The sequence below is a fragment of the Aythya marila genome (genome assembly GCF_965140915.1).
Source record: "Aythya marila genome assembly, chromosome: 10".
In the NCBI taxonomy this organism is placed as follows: Eukaryota; Metazoa; Chordata; class Aves; order Anseriformes; family Anatidae; genus Aythya; species Aythya marila.
In genome coordinates, this window is record NC_139051.1 from 4,534,536 (window position 1) to 4,557,930 (window position 23,395).

Consider the following 23,395-nt stretch of genomic DNA (forward strand, 5'->3'; position numbering starts at 1 on the left):
AAGGGAGAGGTGACAAATGGCCAGAGCCAGCACACAGCAGGCTTCATTTCAAGAGAAAGTTTGGGATGGTCTCCTAAGGACTTCAGGGCCTGGCATCCCTTGTCCCAGCGGATCCCAGCTGCGAGCAATTTCTTTCCAGGAGTGACCCGGGCACGGGTGAGCTGCAGGAGTCCCCTATCCGTGTGGCTGCGCATCTGCAGCGCTTCGGGACGGGTGTCGGTGCTGTTTGGCCACCGCCTCGGAGCCACATGTGGTGCTCGCAATAGCACATGGTGTGCGAGGGAGCTGCTGGAGAGGCGGCCGGCGCGCTCACGGGCGCTGCCTGCGTTGGCTGACGTTCAGCAGCGCCGCGGGTGCTCGCCAGATGAAGCGAGGTGCCGGAGAGCCCGCGCTGCTGGAGGGACGGTGCGCGGGAGCTGGAAGGGAACTCGGCTTTTTAGCAGCAGAAAGAAATAGGGCGGACGAGAGCCAAGCTGCATTCTGCTCCTTCAGCAACTGCAGTTGGAGGGAAGGGATGAGAAGCGTCCTGCGCTGGGCTGGCGCCTGGGGAAATTGGAAGAGAGACGAACGGCCAAGGAGACACCGACCTGGTGGTGGGCTGGGAACAGTATGGGGACAGTGCTTTGTGTTTGGGTGTACCAGCCCAGGGAGATTCAGTGTCACGGGACATGTCGTGATAGAGGATGGTGTGATATCCCATCGCTGATGCCTTTTGGCTCTGCCCAGGGATGGTCTCGCAAATAGTGGAGAGGATCGGACCTCTCTGTGGCGTTCCCTGATCCGTGGCGTTGGGGTGCAGGCTCGCTGCAGCTTCTGAATTGGATGGTGTGGAAATTGGCTTGAGCAAATAGAGATTGTAGATTGCTGGCTCTAGGCTGTTGCCTTGTTTCTCAAACACAGAGCAAAACCGAAGGGGAACTTTAAACATAAAGTCCAGCCCTTTAATACCCTACTATTTAAGTATCCACTAGAAATACAGAAATGGGTGGTAGCTACAGAGCAGTGGGATGTCAGTCAGTTGGAGGTTTTTTCTATAGAAAATATAAAAAGGAGGTTGTGGCAAGTGTTTATTTTAAAACGTTGACCACTGCTATTAGATATTTATGACACTAGAAATGCAACGCAAGGCTCAAAGCAACCTGTAGCGCACCACAATGGCCAAAAATTTGCTCAAATTAGACCATAACCACAACTTAAAGACAGTTTTAAATGCTGGAAACCATCTCGCATCGTTGCTCGGTGATCAAAAGCGTTGCAGGAGTGGTAAGTGTGCAACAAGCACAAATAGGTAGCGCCGTGGATGCAGAAGTCAAGTAACGAGCGCAGGGATTGCAAGTGGCCGGCATCCCCTTAGCTAAAGCAGGTCTCCCGGGGATCAAGGGCTTCCTTTCCATTTTACACACCTTTATCCGTGCTCTCTCTTTCCCCTGGTCCTTCAGCTGGGTGGGGTGAGCAGAGAGGTTCTCAGCAGGGCTTGCAGGTGGGTTTTGTGCAGCACCTACACACGAAAACTCCCGCGTTTGACACGGTGACTGGAGGTGGGGCGAGTTCATGGCTCTGAGGGTAATTCTGCACCCCTCCACCACCGCTGTGTTTTTTTTGGCTGGAGCTCGTGACAAGGCTGACATATTTATGCACAGAGCTAGTATTTAGCTTGGAATTTTACACATATGAATGATGAACTAAACAGAACTCATTTATTTTTTTCCTTCCCTCTGTACTTGCTTTTTTTTTTTTTTTTCCTGCAATGTGAGGTTACACGCTGCAGACAAGCCCCAACGTATCCACCCCACGCTTGACCACCAGAATTAATAACTAGCCACATTCCTTGATGATTCTATAGGGATTGGAAGCTAGGCAGCCGAGTTTGCTATGCAAGAGAGTTAATAAAAATTTTCATTGCTGGAGGAAAGCTTATATACAGTAGTCTGTTTGTCCTGTATTTCAACCACCTGAGTCAGAGCCAAAAAAGCAATTGTCTACTACATATTTCAAACAGATGCTGAGGGGTAAAAGGAGTGACTAGAATTCACAGCAATAAAATGCTGGCTCTTTAAGTTCCCTTGAAGGAAGTGAACCCATAAAATTTTTGCTGCTGACTTGTTTGTCCAGTTCTTTGAAGTATTTAACATTAATTTAGTCTGCAAATCATTGCCACCTCAATTTTTCATTGAAGTATTGAAGCCTGTTAAACACATAACCTTGGAGTGCACAAAACCTGATTCCTTTAGCAGATACGTTCATTTAGCAGTTATCCATTTGAAAACTTATTACTGAGGTGGGCGGCACGCTGCGCTGCGGGTATTTGCCGAGGCAAACTTTCGGCAGGAGTTTGTTTTTTGCAAGTATTCATTTCACTTGCAGCAGGTAAGTGTGCGTTAAGAGGTGGTCATCCACCCGCTTCCTCCCCGTCTCTTTTTCCTGTTAATTAACACCTGGGTCAGAAGGGAAAGGTGTGGGGCAGGACGGAGGGGTTGGACAGAGTAATGGCCACGCAGGAACCCGCAGGTGATGCTGGAGCCCGGCACAAGGAGCCGTGCCCACCACTGCAGGCAGGGCTGGTGAGCTGCTGGGCACCGCCTGGGCTTCTTCCATCTAAATTCAGGTTGTTCCCCTTCCTGAGCCTCACACCGTGGCTGATATAGGGCCGAGGAGCCCTTTCCCCACTGCTGTAGGTTCAGGATGATCCGTGCCCGGCCCTGGCCCTGCTGCCGCGGGGACGCAGCGGTGGCACCGGCCGAGGACATCAGCTGTCAGGGCAAGTTTAAAACACACCATCAGGCTTCGGTCGGAAAAAAATATCAACACAGAGGGTGTCAATTGAAAACCAGCAGGGTGGCAAAGCTACTGTACTGTAGTGGGAATGCAGCAGCCTCAAGGCCCTTTAAATGATTGGTGACACACTAGAGATATTGTTAAATTACCTTTTTTATTGGTTCTTGAGTCTTATGTCTTAAAAGACTATTCTTTGGAAGAAGTCAAGAGAATCCTTCTATTTAGTTTAGATACAAACCTGAGATGCAAAACGTGGATGTGGATCTGAGCCTGGACTTCGCCAAAGTCTGGGGAGTATTTAGGGCGCGCATTTTGGGCTGGGACTGCTCTGTCCGTGCACGTGGTGCTTTGGAGGACGTGTCGGGCGGCGTTAGTCGGCCGTAGCTGGTGGGCTGTTGGTGTTTCAGATGCTTTCCTACCTTCGTCCTTCGTGGAGCGTGCGTGTGTGTGCAGGAAAAACAGAGAAACGTGCTGGGTGAGACGTCCTAGCGAAAAAGAATTGAATGAGCTTATGAAGTGGGACCTAGGGGTGAAGGACTGAACCGTTTCCGTGGAGGTATCTTACATCTGCCTAAAGATTAAAAGGAGTGCTTCTTTTTTCTTTTCTGTTTGTTGGTTTTCAGCACCAAAAATTGACTACAAGGATTTACCAATTTGTAAATCCACTGATTATAATGAGGAGAGGACCAGCAAGTGTTGGAGCTTAGTTATGCTCCGTAAGCAAGCAGAGAATTTTTTCTTTCTGTGTCAAATTCTTCCTTTAAACACTCAGGACTCCTCCTATGTTTGTTGTTCATGACCACTGCTCCTGGGGTTGCATGCCCCACGTCCCGGGGTTGGCTCTCCGGTACCAGCAGCAGCTCCAGGTGGTTTTTGTAGCACTCGAGAGAAGGGGGAAAATTTTTGAAAACGTCTCAACTGGCTGCTAAATTTCCCCATTTGTCTATTGTATGCTAACTCCTAAGCAGCAGGCCGGGACGTACGGAGCGTTGAAAAATGCTGTGAATCGGTAATTATGAATTACAGCAGGAGATCAGTTCGGCTTAGTGTTCCCAAAGCCCCGGAGATCAAAAGGTGCCAGTGAGGAAGATAAAGCACCGCGCGGCCGTGGCTGTGCCCGCCTGGCTGAAACTTGCCTTCGCTATCGAGTTTGAGGAAAAAAATGTCACTGCTGAGTTTTGCAGGGGCGAAAAAAAGGAATGTGGGTAACGGTTCTAAAATTGATGGTGATGCGAAACAATTGCTGAGGTATCTTTAGGTTTTTATATTTTTGTCTGCATTATCTCTTAGTTTATCTGTGAGAGCAGTATTTAAATGAAGAAAACCAGCACGGAGATAAACGGAGGCTTGTTTGTTCTTGATTTTCCACCAACTGCTGAGAGATATGACCGTATTTTTTTTATTTTTTTTTAAAGCTGCAAAAGTTTGTATTTCCCTTTTTGGTACCCTTTTATTTTCGGTTGTCATTTCCAGGAAATGGCACTGTCAGGCGATGCACGTGTCGTGCTTCACCCCGCTGCGGGGACGCGCTGTGGCCGTGCCGGGAGCTGGGGCAGAGCCTGGCTCCCCCCCGGGCACTGGGACCCCCAGCGCCTCTGGGCTTGGTCCCGGGGCTGCTGTGCCTGGCAAGGCGCTGGGGCTGTCTCCCAGCTGGGCAGGCCCCGGGCATTTAGGGGAATGAGCAGATCAGGGTTGTGATTTTGAAGTGATGGATGTGCAGAGGACACATGCATGCACTCAGCACATCGGTGTCAGCTTGGTGCTTGCAGGGTCCCTGAGAGGAGCAAGGTTTATCCGTCCTGCCCGGCTCGAGCTGTAAGATGGCAAAAGCCTCCTTTGTTTTTGCCCTGCTCTCAGCCGAGGAGCAGGGCAGTCTGTGCCCCAGGGCAGCCCCCTGGCCAGGGTGGATCCCGTGGAACGAAGATTTTTGACCGCTTTCCAAATCCATCCCCCGATTCCCTGGGTTACTGGGAAAAGGGAGGCAGGGGCAGATCCCCTACAGCTCTTCCCCTGGTGCCTCAATTCGGTGTGTTCGCGAGGCAGAGCTTTGAGTCAGCTCTCCTTCATTTCTCTCTTCTGGTTGCTCCCAAGGGGGGGAGTCTCTTGGTAATAGGAGCTCCATCAGTTCAGAAAAGAATACAGTTCTGTTCCCTTCTCGAATGACATATGACTATCAGGCATCTCATGAGCTCTCTGAGTGGGCACATGAATTGAACCTTTTAGGAGTCTGGGTGATTAATGGCCTGATGGGTAGGAAGCAGGCGCTCGTTACAGGTCTCGGGGATGTGCCGGGTGGAATTAAATAGCTGCCATGTTAGCGATGCCCTTTTACCCTCAGCTCTCCTGCGAACGTCACCGGCACGGCGAGAAAAAGGAAGCAAAGTTCACCGCAGGGTGGGTTAGGGGATTTTTTTGTTACTTTTGTTTTTGTTGCTCGTGCCTGGGATTGGTTTTCTTGGTGGTTTTGTTGTTTGTTTGTTTCAGCACAAACAGAGGAGACGTTTTAATTAGCCGTGTAAGTGAGCCTTCCTCGCCTTGCGTGGAGCTGATGCTGCAGGACCGTGGGCACGTTGGCACGGCCACAGGCCTCACGTCTCCACCTGGAGAACCTCTGCGGATAGGGCTGAATTCGGGTGCCAGCATCAAGTGGTGACTTCCCCATGTGGGCAGTAGTCCCCAAGGAACTGGATGAAGTCCATCAAACCCGCTAGCAGAGAGCTTGGTGCTGCCTGGCTTCTGCCAGCCCTGGGGCAGAGACCAGGAGGTAAAAGGCTTTCTGCAGCGCTGCCATTGCCGTGCTGAGCATCACGCCCTGCAAGCAGGAGCCCAGCACCGCTGCCAGGCGGTGATCTGGCTCACTGTGAGGATATCCCTGTGAGGACACCTGCACCGACAGGGCTGCTGCGAGGGGAAGCTTTTCTGTCCCTCTTTGTGCTCCTTCTCCCATAGGCGTGCGCGTCCTTGGGGCAGCGCTGCCAGCAGGAGCGGCTCGGGGAGGGTTTGGGGCTGGGTGCCCTCAGCAGGCTCCATCAGGCACCCAGCACCCTCAGCACCTCCCTGCATGCACCGACTGCGTGGAAGCCAAGCTGTGTTTCCCTAGCAGTTCACGTAGGAATACATTTAAAACAGCCCCCTAACTCCTTTTGGGCTTCATGGGGCATATGTTGCCCTTTACCTTCTGGCCTAGCACTGATGAGGTGCAAGCATTTCCACTCAAAAAGCTTCCACTTCCGTAATCCTGACAGTGCAATTTGTGCATGGGATTATATATCCAAGGAACTCGCTGGTGGGTTGTACCACCAGCACTTTCAGCTGGCAGCTCCAGCTAATTCCTGGTCAGCAGTCGATGCAAGGTTTGCTTCTAAGAAAAAAAATGTAAAGCAAGTTTTTTTTGTTTGTTTTGTTTTTTGATTTTTGAATTGCGATGTTCTGTACTAGACATAGACTCTTCTTAAACATCAGCATGTGTTCTGCTGCTTTGATGTTTCTCACAAAGAGGATTCTGCCTTCCACTTTAACAAATAATCCCATGTTCCTCGTGCATTGCTTTATACTGCTAATGCTTGCTCAAATAAATACAAACACGCATATATATTTAAAACGCGACATTCCCCTTCAACACACCGCTGAAACATAACAGAACTAATCCTTTTTAGTGATCTCCCGTGCCAGAATTTTCATGTTTTGAAATTAAAATGGATTCCCCTTATCTTCCCGGAGCCCCTTTGATCCATCGCCTGTGGGTGGATGGTGGCAGGAATGGCAGAGGCTGGGGACTCCTCAGCTTCCCGTGGTGTCAGCGGCTCCGGAGCATGAGCAGCGTGCCCGTGTGGGGTGGCTGGGCCCTATGGACACCAGGAGAGCGACCCGCTGTGCCCGCAGCCCGTGTCTGCCCAGTTTGCCCAGTGCTGTTGTTCCCAGCCGCTCGCTGGGCTCAGGGCACGGCACTTGGTGAACCCAACAGCTCCAACCTTCCTGCCAGGTCTCTGCGTGCAAGGGCTGTCAGAAGTGTTCTCGGGGATGAGTCAGTTCCTTTTTGGTGCCTTTTCTTTTTTTTTCCCCTAATGACGAGGCTGCAGCTAGTGTACCCATTAGAGTGTGCGGAGGGATTGCATAGAAATGAGGATCCACATGTGTATGTATCAGATGCTGGAGAGCAGCGTTCGTGTTATAAATATAGCTCTGCTGTGTTCCTACTTACATTTCAATTTTATAATCCGTTCCAGAAGATTTGGACAAAAATACTGTAGTGTAAGAGAGCATTAGTTTCTGGGTTCTTCGAATAATAATTCTCGGTGAGGAAACTAGTAAATAAACCTTTAAAGATGGGCAAGATGACATCTTCCCTACTTCTAGCAATGGGACTTGGGGTGTAGATTTATGGAAGGTAAAATAAAGGACAAGGAGAAGCAGGAGCAGAACGGTGTTTTATTTTTTTAGTTTATTGCTAAAATGTACGAATCGGCCTTTTTTGTTTGTTTTATCGGCGCGATTATATATGATCTATCTTTACATGTATACTTTTTAGACCTGGTGGGCCCACCGTGATTAAATGTTTGCTTTGAATACGTGTCCAGCGTGCTAACTTTTCACAGCAGAAAGTTGTTAAGTGCATTTTTATACAAGGGAGGGAGGAAAAAAAAAAAAAAGGAGATTGTTAAATGTATGGAAACCCTTATTGGCTGAATTATATAACTGAATTCATTCAACATGCTCGGTGTATCTTGTTCTCCTTTCAGTATTGCCACTCTGTTCATCACCCCTTTTAGTGCTTTAGGCATATGGCATGCAGTACATCCAGGGAAGTGTCAACAATATGGCATATGTTATACATACTGATCTTGATACACCGTAGAAAATAATGGGCCTAACTTTAAAAGGCACGGTGCTAAGAATAGAGCGCGCTGCAACATGCAGACAGCGAATCCGCCATGAATGTCATGTTTGAAGACACAAAGAGCTGCGTTTTTCGTTACTGCCGTGGCTCGGTCTGTAGCTCCGTGGTCCTAGGGCTTACAGCTCCGTCGGGCAGCTCCGGGCTCGGGCACCGGCACCTCCACGGGGCGCGGGGCTCAGCGGCACCCAGCCAGCACCAGCACCAGCACCAGCAGCGTGCGCGGGTCGAGTCGGGGCCTCTTTCATCCCGCGTGTCAGCAGCGGTGTTGGCTTCACTGGGGATGGGGTCTGTGCTGCTGACACCCGTCTGGGGGAGAGGGACGGGGAGCTTGGGGTGGTGGTCGGGGTTTCTGGCAGTCGCCAGAGGGTCACGTCAGCTCGCCGCGCGGCTCCGTCTCGGTGCTGCAAATGAGCCTGCGCAAGCAGATTGTTGTGCTTACATTAAAACCACGGTGGTGGAAACGAGTCTTTCCAAAGGCTCTTCCAGAGATCTGCCCAGTCGGCTCTGACGGGGAGATCAGGGCTCTCATCGGACTCGGAGCAGTAAAATGGAGGCGAAACGCTCCGTTTCCCACTCCCAGATCCCCGACCTGTTCGGCTCCCTGTTTCGCAGTGACCCCGTCTTGCCCAGGAACGCTCCTTTCAAAAGTAGAAAAAAATAAATTTATTAAAAAAATTTAAACATGAAAATTAAGGTTTAAACCTGCAGATTGTTCTGGGGAGGTTCATCTTTGCACTGAATGACCGATGCCATAGTGTCCGTGTGTACATCTCTGCCCATGTGCTGCTGTTTATTGTGCTACACTGGCCTGGCTCGGTAGCTGTAACATATGAAGCACAGGGAAGCAGTGAGTGGAGCAAGAAATATCTTCTTTCCGACAAAGAACAAATATTTTCCCGTTATCTATGGCCAGTTTAGCTCTCGGTGATATTCGCAGAACGGCGCAGATCACCGCAAGGATAAAATAGAACACCAAAATATTTATTTTTAATCTTTGTTGAATGCTGAACGTTTTGTGCATGTTTATGAGGGTTAAACATTAATAGCAGATGTTGTTAATGAATAGAAAGCTAGAGCCAGCTTCTGAGACCTTTTAGTTAGTACATGAATTTTCTGGTTGATGACAATACTTGTAACATGCCTAATTACGAAGTAGTGTTCTAATCAAGCCTTGAATAACTGAAGAATTTCCCCTCCTCTTTTGCGGTTATTTCAGTGGCACACACGCAGATCGCTTCAGTGCTTATGCTTATTCTTGGTGATTTTTCTTTTCTTAGAACATTCATTGAGGTTTTCCCCCAAAGAAGCGCATTTATTTACGCCGCGTGTCGGCACAGGAGCGTGCACGGGCTCCTCCGTGCCACCGCCGCCGAAACGGTGCCAGCCTCCCGAGTTGTTGTCCCAGGTTGTCACACTCCCAGGTGAAGTACGTGCAAGTGATTATAGGTAATAAATATCTTTTTTTTTTTAACTTATTGCAGAGGCAGTTTTTCCCCTGTTAATGAGGGTAATTTGACTTGGTTGAAGGATTGCAGTTCTTAAGAATTAATGCAGCAATCCAATTCAAAGATTTAAAGAGATCTAAGATTTTTCACAGGTCGTGTGCTAGTGAATGTGCTCCTATCACATAGCAGCTAATGGACTTGAACAACAGTCTGTCATTTACTGTTACCTCAGTGTATAGCAGCTTTGCCCTTGATAGCAAGTATACTTTCCCAGCAGAGCAGGTTATTTAGTAGTGCGGTATTTTCGTACCACTTTTAGAGACAGGATCCTATTTCTAACAGCCCTAATTACTGGAGAAAGCGAGGTTACTTGTCTGACTTTCTTAATTATGTGTTTGGATCCTAATCTGCACGATCTGAAGTATTTTATGCCTGGTAGCTGGTTCCTCTTTATTTTTTTTGGATGCGTCTCTGTGTGTACACACCCATAAAATAATTTCTGGATTGCATTTTCACCCTATCAATGCGCAGAGATTAATTACAGAAATACAGAAGTGTTAGGTGCTGGTTTCCATAAGGCCCCATTATTTTTAGGGATACGTTATTACCTTTTAGCAGTGTTTTGTAATGACTTTATTTGTAAATGCTGTTGGAAATGCTCTAATTTCTTGATCCTATTATGCTCCTGGATATTAAAAATCCTATTTTAAGGTAATTAGAAGGATTCTCTTCTATTTAAATGTGCGTTCTCTAGACAGTGTCACTCTATACTCTGCACACAAGAACCTTTGTTCCTTAATTAGAAAAAGGACTAGAGCTCATTAATTGCGGGTACAAAGTGGTGTCTGCTCAGATGGAGAAGCAATAATACAGTTTAAATAATGATTGATCCTACATCGTACGTCTTGGGCGATCCCGTATCGATAGTGATAAATAAGCAACGTACAGCGCAGTTTCCAAAGCACTGCGTTAAGATTTTTATTGAAAGATCTCTTTTTGCAAGGATAAACCTCTGTCGGGCACGATAAATAAAGGATGGATTGCACACGCACGGCGGCTGCCATTTAGAAAAGTCAGCATTTGTCAACAGGCGCAGCGCGGCGATAGCTGAGATGCTGGGATAACCCCACCCCATACTTCACCAAATGAAATAATTGTGGGAGCTGCGCAGTCAAAAGCAGTTTGGATCTTGGCCTTACAGAGCTTTATTGTGATGAAAAGAATATTTTAATTGCTGCTCGCAGACAGGATGAGTTATAAGTGTTGGAGTGTTTCGCAGGGTGTTGTTTTGGAGGATGGAGACAGCGCACTTTGTTCTCGGGATTTCGCCGTCTCGCTCCCGCCCCCTTGGGACGCGGAGGGCAGAACCCGATTACCAAAAGGCTTCTTCTGATCTGTGGGATGGCCGCAGAGCAGTGGTGGTGCCCTGTGTGCATCTTCAGCTCCCCATGAAGGCCATTCCCCAACACCAGGAGCGAGCTGGTGCTGAGCATGGTGCGCCCACTGCCCTCCCAGCAGGGTGCGATGCTGCCCAGTGGGCTCAGGGCTGGGCTCTTTGCCGTCTGTGGGATCTGCCTATGGGGCTGATACCCCTCGGGATCCTCTTTCCATCTCAGCCATGCCCCTACCTCGCCTCCAGGGCTCGAGGAAAGGAAAACCAATCCATTTTTTCTAACCGTAATGAAAATCCGCATTAACAGCGCCAAGCGTTTCCTACGGGAGGGACAGGAAGGTTGGAAGATGGAGTCATCAGCCTTGCTTTTCCTGCTAATAGTTTCTCGAATCCAAATGGTGGGCGCTGGAACGGGGGATCTGTTTCCCTCGGGGCGTATCGGCACTGGAAGCACCCCATAAAATGGGGGCTCTCGTGGTAACCCGCACTGCGTTCTTCTTGGTGAGAAAGAAAAATAGTTTTTAAAGGATAAAAAACCTGTTCTTCAATTGACTATGCAAAAATCTTATTGCAGTATTTATTCCAAACCTGCACACATAATGTTCAGTCAAGGAGAAAACAGCAAAAAACAGTTGTTGATGGACTTAGCAGAGAACTGGATTAAATAAGCATTAGTCTACTGAAGCTGATTACAGGAATATGAAAATGCAGTATCTTAATGGTACATATTTTCATGTGGCAGCTCAGTTGCCTTTCATTTTGCAGCTAATATGTCTATTCTTATGAGTCATTTACTTCTTTAATTACCTTTTGCAGGCAAGGCACCATGGTATATTAATGTGAATGATTTTTACTGCCAGTTTATCATACAATGCCCCAGAAGTTGAAAGGCGTAATTGACTTGGAAGAGCAGCTCATGAAGGAAACAATATTTAGTTGACAGTTTTCCTTGTACTCTCTGTTGACGTTTATGAGTTTACACTATGCTAAAGGAGTAATAAACACAATTTTCTTTCAATAACAGGAAAGAGGAGCTTTTAAAATACATTTGTGGAAAACAGATTTGTTCGTTTCTTGAATAATATAAAATAATGTAATTCCGGTGATGAGATGTATATAAGATTGTCAATTGAATTAAACCTTGGAAGGTGCATTTATAAGCTGCCTTAGAGCGTTAAAAGATATTAGGGTGCATATGAATCGAATCAATTTAATGAATATTTAAATTATACACAGATTTGGATAAATCACATTCAGATCTGCATGTTAGATTATTCCGCGGCCTGCTCTCGCCTTCGAGTGCGAAAGTTGCAAGTGGAAATTCGAGGGAAAGAGCCTGTGGGTGGAGGGACACTCGCCAGAAAGCCCCCGACGAGCCGTGCCGGGGGGTCTTTGCGGTAACTTTCCCCAACTTTCCTGACGCCACGGGCTCGAGGAAGGTTTAAAACGCAGCTTTGCCATCCGTCAAAGTCCATTTTCCTCTGGAATGCTACTTTTATTGAATTGACCTTGTCAAATCGCGGGGGCTTTTTTCAGGCATCCCCGGGCTCACGCGCAGGTATGATTAATCATCCCATCCTGCTTTAATTAATTTAAAGGCGCACATGCCCACGGCGGCCGCCTGGCCGGGCGGGCTCTGCGCCGCGCGGCTCGCAGAGAGTTAAACTTTTCACAGTTTTCGGCGATTGTTTGCAGTGCAGCCCTGTGCAACATAATGAAAGTTTTCGAGCCATCTGTTGTTAAGCTGGCGGTGAGCAAGGCCAGTATATCCAAACAAAGTGCTGGCCTGCTGTAAACTGAACCTGTCAGTTTAGCATAGCTGCGCTGACCTCCCCAGCGCGCGGGGCAGCGCGCCGTACCAGGCACTGGCTGTGTGCTCGGCTTCCACGGGAACTGCTCGGGGGGACCCTGTTTACTTTTTCCACTTAGTGTTCCTCCCACAGGCTTGAACTAGTTTATACTAAATCTTTAAATTGACACTGTTTTTTCAATTTGGAACTTTTTTTTTTTTTTTTTTCCCAAAAAAAAATCCCCGATGAAAACCCACAGTTGCTGGGGTTGGAGCTTTTCGGAGACGGGCTGGGGGGCGACAACTTTGCGGGTCCGTGTGCTCCCGCGAGGTTGTCTCTGCATAGAAAGAGGCATGTTCACAAATATCCCGGCTGGCTTCCTAGCTCCCATTGTTCCCTTTGTTCTGTATTATTTAAGATCGGGAACTCGTTTGCTCCTGAGGACTGGGGATAGCAAGGTGGAGCACAGCAAGCAGTGCCTGTCGCCTTGCTGCGCACCGCACTTGTGCCCAGAAGTGTCTCCAACAGCCTCCTGCCTTCTCCAGTTTGCTTTTTCTCAGCTGGGTAGTAGAGAATTTGCAGCTTGCCAAGCAAAACTGCAAAGATCGAGGTGGAAACGTCCCCTGCTTGCAGGGATGTGGGCTTGGTCCTTGTTTTCCTTTCTTGTTTGTACCCGGTGCGCACTGGGTTGGCCTCCATACGCCTGTGCTCCTTCCATCCTTGTTCTCAAATTTTCTTCCCTTTTTCCTTCCTACAGAAATGCTAGTTTATTCATTCCTGTTTCTCCGAGAGATGATACATGTCATTTCCCTGCTAATATTCATCCAATGTAAGCAGTTTTAACCGTTTTTTAGGGCTGGCAACAAAACACAAAGCGCCTGTGCCAGGAAAGTGAGTATTACCTGCTCTCAGTGTTTGTTTTTTGGCCTAGACCAACAGTAAATACCTTTATGCTATTGCTTCTGCCAAAATCACTTTTTCTACTTTGTTTTCTGCACTTCTGCAATACCTGCTCACCAGCCTTTGGCTGGTTTCGAGTGTGCTTTACTTACCTCATGGTTCTTGGAAAGCAAGCCTAATTCCCAGTGACCCCAGTGCTTCAGTTCTCGGGCAGGAGGAATTTTGCCCGGGGAAGAGCTGCACGACTGGTGCCATGCCTGAAACCCAACTGAGCCTCTGCAGAAGTGTATGGCAGCCAGTCTGCACCATCACGGCGTGCAGTGAGCGTCCTGGGAGCCGTGGAAAAGCAGCCAGGGCCATCAGAAACAGGCCTGGCCCTTCCAGGAGGTGCCAGCGGGGCTGTTGTGGGTGCCAGGCCAGGGGCTGCAGCAGGGACGTGCTCAGGGCTCAGCCCCTGCCGGGGGCTTTCAGGGCGAGGGGAGTACGACAGTGGTGAAAAACACTCAATTTTAAATTAAAATGACAGCACTTAGTAGGAAACCCCATCCAGCTCTAATCTGTTTGTAAGGTGACTGACACATAAAGTGCTTTTTGTTTTAAGGTAGAGGAAAATGCATTCAGGATAGAGTTTCTGGTATAAATGTCAGGTGCAACGCAGTGCGTGCTCACTCAAAAAGTCAAGCAGATAACCTTGGCATTTGGGGACATTGCCTTGTATAAAATGAAATTGTATTTTGTTTTTAAAAAGGAGGACTACATTAAGAGGTCACCTATTAGCTGTGTTTTTGCTAGCTGTCTGAAACTCAGCTCTACTGTCTATTAAACTCAAACCACTATGTAAACATTCCTGTGTTGTTCCTGGTCTCTACAATGGCCAAGGGGATCGGGTTTCACCTGCCTGCACATCTTCAAGCAATTAAAGCAATTAGCTTGAAGCCATTTCACATTCAAGGTCTACTGTGACATTCAAGTCCAGAAGAAGTCTAGGGGAAAAGAAAAAAGGCTATGGAAGGGCCACTGTGCAGCACGCCAAACAAATGGTCTGCCCGGGGTTTGGGACTGGCAGCCTCTTGCAAATGCCGTCCTGAGGCTTTGCAGCAGGCATGCGGAGTTGCTGCTGCAAAAGAAGGAAGATAAAGGCAAAGCACCTAATGATCCTTTAAATTACACCCGAGTTTTGCCTGTTTTGCACTGGGGAGGGAGGGGGAGAAGCCAGGAGGAAGGAGAGAGGAACAGCAAGGCGATTTCTAGCGGTGTTTGTGGGAAATAATACGGTGTCAGTCTTATTTACTGACATTTCTCCTGGCGTGGAGATCATCTTTTTCTTCTAATTTACGTGGGGATTTATATTTGGTGTTTACATTGTAAAACTGGGCCCATTCTGGCTAATGGCTCAGTTACAATGACATTCGGCGCGGAGTTTAGCGATTCCAGCAGTAAGTCTTGAAAGCTGCTATTTTTTAAAAGGTTGGAGCAGATTAGTGGTGACCTTAAAAGATTAAACTAGTACAGTTTAAAGATAAATAATCAGCCTTTAGCACATTAGATAGCTACATAAGCATGACAGAAGGTGACTTTCTTACAACACTTTCAGAATCCAGGAAGCATTTTTACATTTGTAACTTGGCTGGGCAGGGAACCGTGTTTTGCAGAAAGCAAGACGTAAACTGATTACACCACTTCAAATTGCTTAATACAGTTTTAAATCCACAGTTTTCCTGTTGGTTTTATTATGCAGAAGAGGCTAATTTTAAAAGCTCTGCCTGCTGCAAAAGAAGATCTTGCTTTGCTGTCCCGGAGGGTGTTCTTAATCAGAAATAACCGCAGGCTAAATTATAATGTGGAATCCTGCTGCCCTTTAACCTAACGCTGCTGCTCGTTCGGTGTTTGTTAACAAACAGCTCTAAGTACAAAATTGTTTGAGAATTACTTTTTCATTATATTTGCTGACTTCAATTAGAATAAGAAGCTTATTTGGGGAAGAAAAATTAAAAATATATGGCTTTCTACAGAAACTTTCAGCGATTGTTTCCCGGCAAGAGCCGCGGTCGGTGCGGAGCTGCGGGCTCCGTGGCACGCGTAATTCGATTTAAATCAAATCACCTCCTGGACTTGTGGCTCTGCACAAGTCCAGGCAGCAGAGGCAGGGCCCAGGAGCATCCCAGGACCCAGCCCACTACAACAGGCACGTGTAGGGGCTAAAACGGTGGGAGAGGCGAAGGCCAGGGCAGCTCTCGTGCCGGGGGGTTAATTCCCACGTGTCCGAACGAGGACGCCCCGCTTCCCAACCCCTGCGGTGTCTCGGAGGGCTGGGTTACAGGCTCTAGAGGCACAGCATCCTATTTTTATTTCCCTTTGGGTAACGGGTAATTGAAACGTCGGCTTGGCGAATTAATGGGCGAGTTTAAGGTAAGGAGCCCTGGGCTGGTGGGGGCGGCCCAAGCCCTCCTCTGTCGTTCCCCTCCAGTTTCCGTGCCGGAGCGGGAGCGCAGTGGTACTCGGGGAGGAGGTGATGCCTCTGCAAAGCAGATCTTTTCCTCTTTTTTTTTTTTTCCCCTTTTTTTTCCTGGCTTAGTCTTCTGTTTCTATGATCTGCCTTTTGAACTGTTTTTGTGGCTGATCAGTTCCACCTAATATGTCTCTTGATTTCTGCTATTGTAATACTCAGACGACATGCTGTTCTCTTCATTTTTATAAGCTTTAGATGCTCCTGCCTGTCATACTCTGGCGGTTTATCTTCAGCGTCTGGATTTGCTTTCAGACTTGCATGTCTATCAAGCTGCTGTTGCTTTGAATGTGAGATCAAAAGAAGATGAATTCCAGTAAAAAATTTCCTTGTATGAAGAAAAGATTGGGGGCCTATGTAAACATCCCACTGACAGCTCCCAATGAGTTATTTTAGCAGAGCATTAGCACCCAGAATGACAGACAGTCCAAGACTACACGCTAAATAACAAATCAGTCCCTTCAGCGGCAGCAGCGATACGTTTTCTGAAGGAATCCTCTTCCTCGCGCTCATTGAATATGGCTGTGCCGCTGCGCAGCCCCTCGCGAGCTGCCGCCGAGTGCCAGCCCCGGTTTACTTTCCTTGACAATATCTGTGTCGTGTCAGCGATATGACAGAAGACAGGGCTTTGATAGCGGGGTGGGGAGGCGGTGAGTTAGGCGGCTGGAGTTAAATAGCCGGTTTGTTTCGGGGAGGGGAAGGAGCCTCTGCAGCGGGGAAAGCATCTGCCTGAACGCCGAGCGCGCGCCCGCCGGGATGCTGGATGCGAGTCCCGCGCCCGAGACAAGTTGCATTTTTGGGTGGTTGTTTGTATTTCACTTCACGCAGTTAGGAAAAAAAAAAAAAAACACAGCTCTGAAGCCTGGCCAGCCTCACGGGGTGGTTTTGGGGGAAAGTCGGGGTGTTGTGGAGGGCAGGAGAGTGGGGCTCAGCCAAACTGTGTGCAGATAGGGCTTCGCCTTGATGCAGAAGCGAGGTGTGCCCCCGGCCGGGGACATAATTAGTTCTGCGTGTTTCTGCTGGGGGACGGGGGCTTTAATAACAACGCGGGGTCGCTGCCTTAAAACCACCTCCGCGTTTACCTGCCAGCTCCCACCCCATCCCTCAACTTCGCCGGCGACGAATTAGCCCGGGAATTCTTGCGGTTTCTTTGTCGTTTAATAAAAGCAGCCGGCGCTACTGTGGAGGGAGGCAAAGCCTCCCGCGGCTGCCTGCGCAGGGCAGTGCTCCAGCGCCTTCTCCCTCCAGCCTGCGCTCCGGCTGCACGGCACTTCCTGTTTATTCAAACATCTTTTTACCATTCTTCAGCCCCCGCTTCACAGAAACAGCCAGAACACATCTCCAGCGCGAGGACGGAAATCTAAAGGCAGACAGTAAGAGCTCACTCTGTTAAACTCTTCATTCGCTCCTCGAGCGGGCAGAGGGAAGGAGCCTGCAGCAAGGGCTCAACTTTTAACTCGCTGCCTTCCCCGGGGCAGGCTGCTCGGCGAGGGGAACGCCGAGGTTTAAAGCAAGAGCCGCTGCTTCAGGTTGTTTACTGCGGCGTTGACAAAAAGGGTGGGTTTTTGGCACGGGTTTGGAGAGCCCTGGCTAGCACCGACTGCCCTGGCAGGGCACGGTCGCCTTCAGCCCTCTCTGGAGCGCGAGGGGCCGTGGGGTCACTGTCCCCTCCGGGCACCGTGGCTTCCCCTCGTGTTTGCACAAGTGGCAAGCAAAAAATAAAAGCAAAAAAAAAAAAAAAAAAAAGTAAACGTGGCTGTTGTTCTGGGGAGGAAGAGAGAGAGGTGTGAGCCTGCAGAGTCTCGTTTTGTTTTCCTCAAATTGTTTGCGTCGTGACTCTGGCACCGCTTCGCAAAGCAGCCTCGCTAATATTTGTACCAATTTCATGCTAATAAAAATCAGGCTGCTGAAACAAGCATGGCTATTATCTCATTCATATTACTATTGTTTAGACCTGTGCTACTACAAAAGGGAAGGCACGGCACGCTCACGCCGGGGAATGGTTGTTAACTTCTCGTGTGAGGGATTTTCGCTGCAGCTTTTCAGTGTTGGTCTTCGTGAGTGGTCTTCGGGGCTGGGCTGAAGGTAGCCCAGATCCTCTGGGTAGCTAACCCGTGTTGTGACACGTAGGCTTGTTTGTTTTCCTCGCTGTTCAAGCAACTTAAAAAACTGCTTGATCCTTCACGGCTGTCTCTCCTCCCTCCAAAGTCCCCCAAAATAGCAGGTAACTTTTGCTGCGAGCCTTCGTGGCACTTGTGTCCCGCGAAACAGCAGAGGAAAAGGAAAGTGTGCTGCCTGCCCCATGGAGAAACCCATCCTCCTCGAGGCTTTTCCTGCCTCTCCGAGACCCAAAAACACTTTAAAACGTTAAACTGTAAAACCCCATCTTCCTAGAAAAGAGAGCAAGGGAGAGAGAAATCAAGCTGTGTGCTCAGCCAAACCGCAAGTACAACAAACATATTTTTAAAATATATTGCTAGTCTGGCTTTTTAATGTTCAGAAGTTGTTCTACTTTGCAGAAAAAAAAAATGGTGTTTGCAACTGCCTTAAGGACAATTTGTTTAACAGTAGGAGTAATTGCATGGGGAAAATGGAAAGAGTGACTGAAGTTATTTACTCAGATGTTAGTGTAGGTGTGGGGCAGAAAACTCACTGTGGGAACAGTGGGCTGCTTTTCTTGGTATCTCAGTCTATTTGATGACCATCAAATTTCCCAGCTCACTGGTTTTGTTTTTTCTGGATGGCATGTTTGATTATTTATCAGAAGGGAAAGGGAGTAGCTGAAGCAAATAAACATGTGACCAAGCTGTGTTTTGTTTTCCACTCAGAAGGCCGTGCCCTTTAACAGATATACAGAAAATAATAAACGTATTGTTTTATGATAAAAGGAAATTATGTGTGTCATTTTCTTTAGCAAGGCCATTAACCCCTTGTGCTCGGTGGTCTCCACCTTCTGGAAGCTTATTAGGGTTGCAGCTGGGAATTAAATGCACTTAAAAACCCCTCTTGTGTGGAATGTTTCCATGGATTACTGCCTCAGCCCTCTGGATTTGCCGGATTTATTACGTAGCCGTTTCTGCCTCAGCATATCCACAGCCCTCTCCCAAGTCGTACTTCGGGTACGACAGCCGAAATGGGAGGCTCTTTGCGTTTCTAGAAGGGTGCTGGCTTCTGGAGGGATCCTGGGTGCTGCCGGGATCTTTTTTATCCTCTGCTGTTAGCCTCTGTGCAGCATGAGGAGTCGCAGCTGGATGTAGCCTGTTAGAGACAGTGTCATTTTGTTTGATTCCTCGTTAAATGCCAGGTGTGTAGCACACAGTGTGCAGTGTTCCCCTTGTAATACCAGCTCAGGACAATGCTCATTACCTTCCCTGGAAGAAAAAACAAAAAAAACGTAAACTAAATCACTGTCAGGAAGTAAAATACAGGTTTGCCTCATCTCTGGGAAGCATGTTGCATGCTTTAGCTGCTTTTACAGGATTAAAAGAAACAAGTTAAGACTGTCATGCACATGAAAGGAAACCGAGATGTGGTTTGTTTCACATTGTGCAGGTAGGTATAAATTTAATAGCCTGACTTGCTTTCAAACCCTCTCTTTGTCTCTCCGAATCGCATGTCAGCTCCAGCGCGGTTGCGAGCGCCGCGCTCTGTGCGAGCTCCTGCCTGCCGCTGCCCGCAGGTGCAGTGTCGGGAGGAAGGCTCATCCTCCTCCTCGGGGACGCAGGGGCCCTCTGCAGAGCCACTTGAGATCAGGGAAGGAAGATTTGCCTGAAATCTGGAAGTCTCGGACATCTGGGCGCATCCCCGGTTGGTGTGGGGAGGATGAAGCGGCGCTCGGTGGGGAGCAGCCGGGTGCCAGCGGCTGGGGCCGGGGGCGTCGTGTGGAGGGAGGAGAAAATGGCAGTGGGGATGCGGGGAGAGGAAGGGCCAGCGAAATACGGACCTGAAACCGAAACGTGATGCACAGAAGAAAGAGGAAATAAGCGGCTGGGGGCCAGGTGACGCAGGCGGGGGCCGGGCCAGGAGGGCATCGCCAGCTGCCCCGTGCCCCAGAGGCTGCCCCCGGGGACCAGGAGGGGGCTGCGGCCCCCATGGCCTGAAACATCATCATCTGTACCCCGATTTGTATCTTGATCTTCCAAAGGTAGCTGTAAACGCGCTCGGTGCTATCTAGGCAAGTGTCTGATCCTCTCCTTGCATCCTCCCCGTGCTCTTGGTGCTGGTGCTGTGTGGTGACAGTGAGTTCCAGCGGTAATTGCGAGTTGTGTGGTGAGAAAGGGGAAAAAAAATCCCTTTATCTGCTCTCAGTTGTTGTTGTTGTTGCTTCCTGACTTCGTTGAACGTCCCCTTCCTCATGCGTTACGAGAGATGGCAAATAGCACCAGCTGTACCTCCTCAGGCCGAGTCACAATTTGTGTGCTTTTATCATCTCCCCTCTTACTCATCTCTCGCTAAACCAAACACTCCCACCCTTATCAATCTCGCCCCGTAGCTGCCGAGGCCTCTAATCATTTTTGTCGCCTCTGTCTGAGCCTCGCCTATTTTTGCTTTAACAGAGCCTTTTAAATCAGGCGTTTAGGAGCTATTCTGGGTCCGGCTGTGCCGCGATGGGACCTGCAGCACCCCGTGCCATATTTCGGGCTGTCCCAGCGTTTCGCTCCCTCCCTGCACCCGACGGCGAGCACACGGCGAGGCGTGGTGAGAAGTCGTGGTCCTGGGCTTCGTTCTGTGGGCCTGCAAACGTGGGTTTGTGTACAGGGCTTTGGAAAACAAGCTCACAATGTGTTCCCTCTTTCGTTGACCACACGGGGAAGCGTTCAGGCAGCTGTATGCCATCTACTAGTTATGTCGTAGCTCCAAAACGGCGCTCTTCCTCCTCCCCCCCACCTTGCCCCTCTTCTTTTCTCTTCTCCATTAAAAAATCGGAGAACTTCCCGTGCCTTTGACATCCAAGAAAAACGCTGCTCAGCAGTGAATAGTCCTCCAAATATTCAAAGGTCTGGTTCGCTTTTGGATAAACACAGTAGTTCAGAATCTGATCCCGAGCCTACAGAAATGAGCTGGAAATCCCATAAGATTTTTTTCATCGCTCAGACATAGTTCAGTGCTGGTTCAGTTTGCGCTGGGAGCCAAGATTTGTATCCTTTCTCATTTTACCAGGATGTGTTGGCCCATCCCTCCGTTCTCGCTGGTACAGACCGCTACATGCTGTGAATCTTGACATGCCAAAATAAAGAGAGCCATTTTTAATGTTTGGGAACTTTTTGCCAGATGCTTTTTAAATGGCTTTGATGAGACTTGACTGTGACTCTTTAAAGGAGGAGGCAGAAGGTGTTTTCACAGCGCAGCCGCCTGAGGATTTCATTTGTGCCTCCAGGATGGGATTTTTGTAGCCTTTGTCGCTGCCGTGGCCGGTTCGGGGCTCACGGATTTTGGGCGTTTGCTGAATTTGACCTTTTCTTCTACTGTCCCTCGCGGTCCGCTCCCTTCCTCCCCGCTTGTGTCTCGTGGTATTTGAAGAAAATAGCTTGGCCACCTTTCCCCCCAGGTTGGTGGAATTCATGAATAAATTACCAAATTAAAATCAGATGTTTTGGAGACGGAGCCGGGCTGTCCCCCTGCGTGGGGCTGGTCCCTGCGGCCGAGCTCAGCCCCAGCAGCCATGGGGACAGGGACGGGGACAGGGATGGGGCAGGAGCACTCGGTGTGCTCGTCCTGCAGGCTGGAGGAACCTCAGCACCCACGGGGATGGCGCGTAGGGGCACCGGGGCACAGGCAGCTCCACCGGGAGGTTTGGAAGAAAGGGTTTCTGTTCGCAGCGCCTTTTTCTGGAGGGGATCTCCTCCACTGATAGCCAGGATCTATTCCAGAGGAAGGAAACTAAGCCTGTTGGAAGAAAAATAAAGCCTCATCTTCTTCCCTTATGACTGAACTATTCTAGGAGATGCTTCGGCACGAGGCACGCTGCCAGCTCCCTCGCTCCGAGCCTGCCCCCCGTCACTTCGGGGACAGGATGTGAGTCGGGGCTCGTACACGTGGTCCTCCAGGTCCCTTCTCTTTTCCCAGCCTGGGAATCACCCCTTAGTCACTTGGCCGAGCCTGCTGCAGCTCAGCAAAGCCTCTGGGGCCAGCCGAGCGTTTTGCTCAAGGGCAGGCTCCCCGTGGAAGCTCTCATGGTCAAGGAGCTGGCTGGGGGCCCCTGGGGAGCCAGCCCCACGAGGCAGCACCCCCGGCCCCGCTGCACCCCCTGCTGCTCCTGCACCTGCTCCTGGCTCCTCCTCAGAGGGTCGGGGTGGCAGGGACAGGGAGGCAGCCCCGAGCAGCTCCTTTCGCAGCCCCGGAGGAAGATGAGAGGGCTGGGTATGACTCTTGGAGGGAACAAGTGCTGCAAGAACATCTGCTTCTCCTTTTTGCATCTTCTACATTTCATTCCTCCTCTTCATTTTGGTTCCTTTCCTATCCTCTCTAGTTGGTTCTTCTCACCTCCCCCTGTTCTGTTCCTCCCAGAGGAACAGCACTACCCACTGCTGTCGCTTTGCACTAGCTTTTTTTTATTTTTTTTTTATTTTATCCCCCCCTTTTTGCATACTGCTCCGCTCCTCGCCGCTTTCCACACGTCGTTGGGCTCCTCAGCCTGGCGGAGGAGAGCTGCAGCAGGGCTCCCCTCCAACGTGTAAGCTCCCCTCTGCGTGTCTGCCTCCTACCACCGCTCCTCTCTACATCTGCTGCTCCAGGAGAGGAGCTGGAGGGGAGGCAGGAGGGGGAGAGACACGAGGCAGCTCCGCGCCTCGGCTGCATCCGGGCGGCACCGCCTGGGAGCTGCAGCTCGCTGCTCCGCGCGCAGCAGCTGTGGAGTGGAGCGGGGTGTGAGGACAGATGGGAGCTGAGAAGGAAGAGAAATTGCTGGCGGAGTCTAAATCCCCCCCTCGTCCCACACGGGAGAAACAAAGGTACTTGTCTTGCGAGGCTAAATGGGAGCGAGGAGCCCTTCTGCCAGGCGGGCCGTGCCCCCGCGGCAGGAGGTCTCCGGCTGCCGGCCCTCCGTGCCTGAAGCCCCCAAAATTTGGGGAAAAAGAACTGGAAGGGGGGCAGTGTGCCTGGTGCAGCAAAGCCATGTTTCTGAGATGGGCTGGGGGAGGCTGAGCAGGGACCTGGCTGCGCCGGGATGCGCCCAGGGCTTGGTATGGACCCTGCAGGTCAATACGGAGCGCCTCGCTTCGGGAGCCTGGGGTGGGGGACGTGTTTTCCAAGGGTAGTTTCTGCCCGTCAAATACCTCCCGTCTCATCTCGCTCTGCTCGTTGTGTTGTTTCGGTTTTTAATGCCCGTAACCAGAATCATGATGAAGTTGGCTGGTGGGTAACTGTGCAGATGTTCTGCCTGGCTGTGTGACCATCTGATTGCTGGAAATGCTTCCTTCCTCCTGCCTCAAGTCGCTTTCCCCATGGGCAGCTTTGTCCACCTGGAAGGGCCCCAAACCCTTCGGAATCTGGAAGAGCATTTGGGATTTCATTGGTGCTCTTCTTGTGACTTCTGTGTGCGCGATTCTGCTCAGGGAACCGCTGGGCATGGGTCAGCATTTCTGCTGGGTCCCGTGTCTTCTGCTGGGTCCCATGTCCTCTGCTCACCTTCCTGATGCCACCGACGTGCACATCTCTCCACGCTTCCCCGCGTTGGCTGTACCGGTGTTC

At 49.8% G+C, this 23,395-nt stretch overlaps 1 protein-coding gene across 11 annotated transcripts in view; it reads left to right on the forward strand.

The window, feature by feature from the left end:
• The window catches only part of FOXP1 (forkhead box P1), a 364,978-nt gene that overhangs the window by 227,851 nt on the left and 113,732 nt on the right, over window positions 1-23,395 (forward strand). Inside the window, exon 1 of one of the 11 annotated variants that reach the window (XM_082768402.1) lies at window positions 16,897-17,079. The exons of the other annotated variants lie outside the window; for them this stretch is intronic. The gene's annotated coding sequence lies outside the window, so the exon portion shown is untranslated. Of the gene's footprint in view, window positions 1-16,896; window positions 17,080-23,395 lie in introns of those variants that run through there. 11 annotated transcript variants of the gene reach the window in all.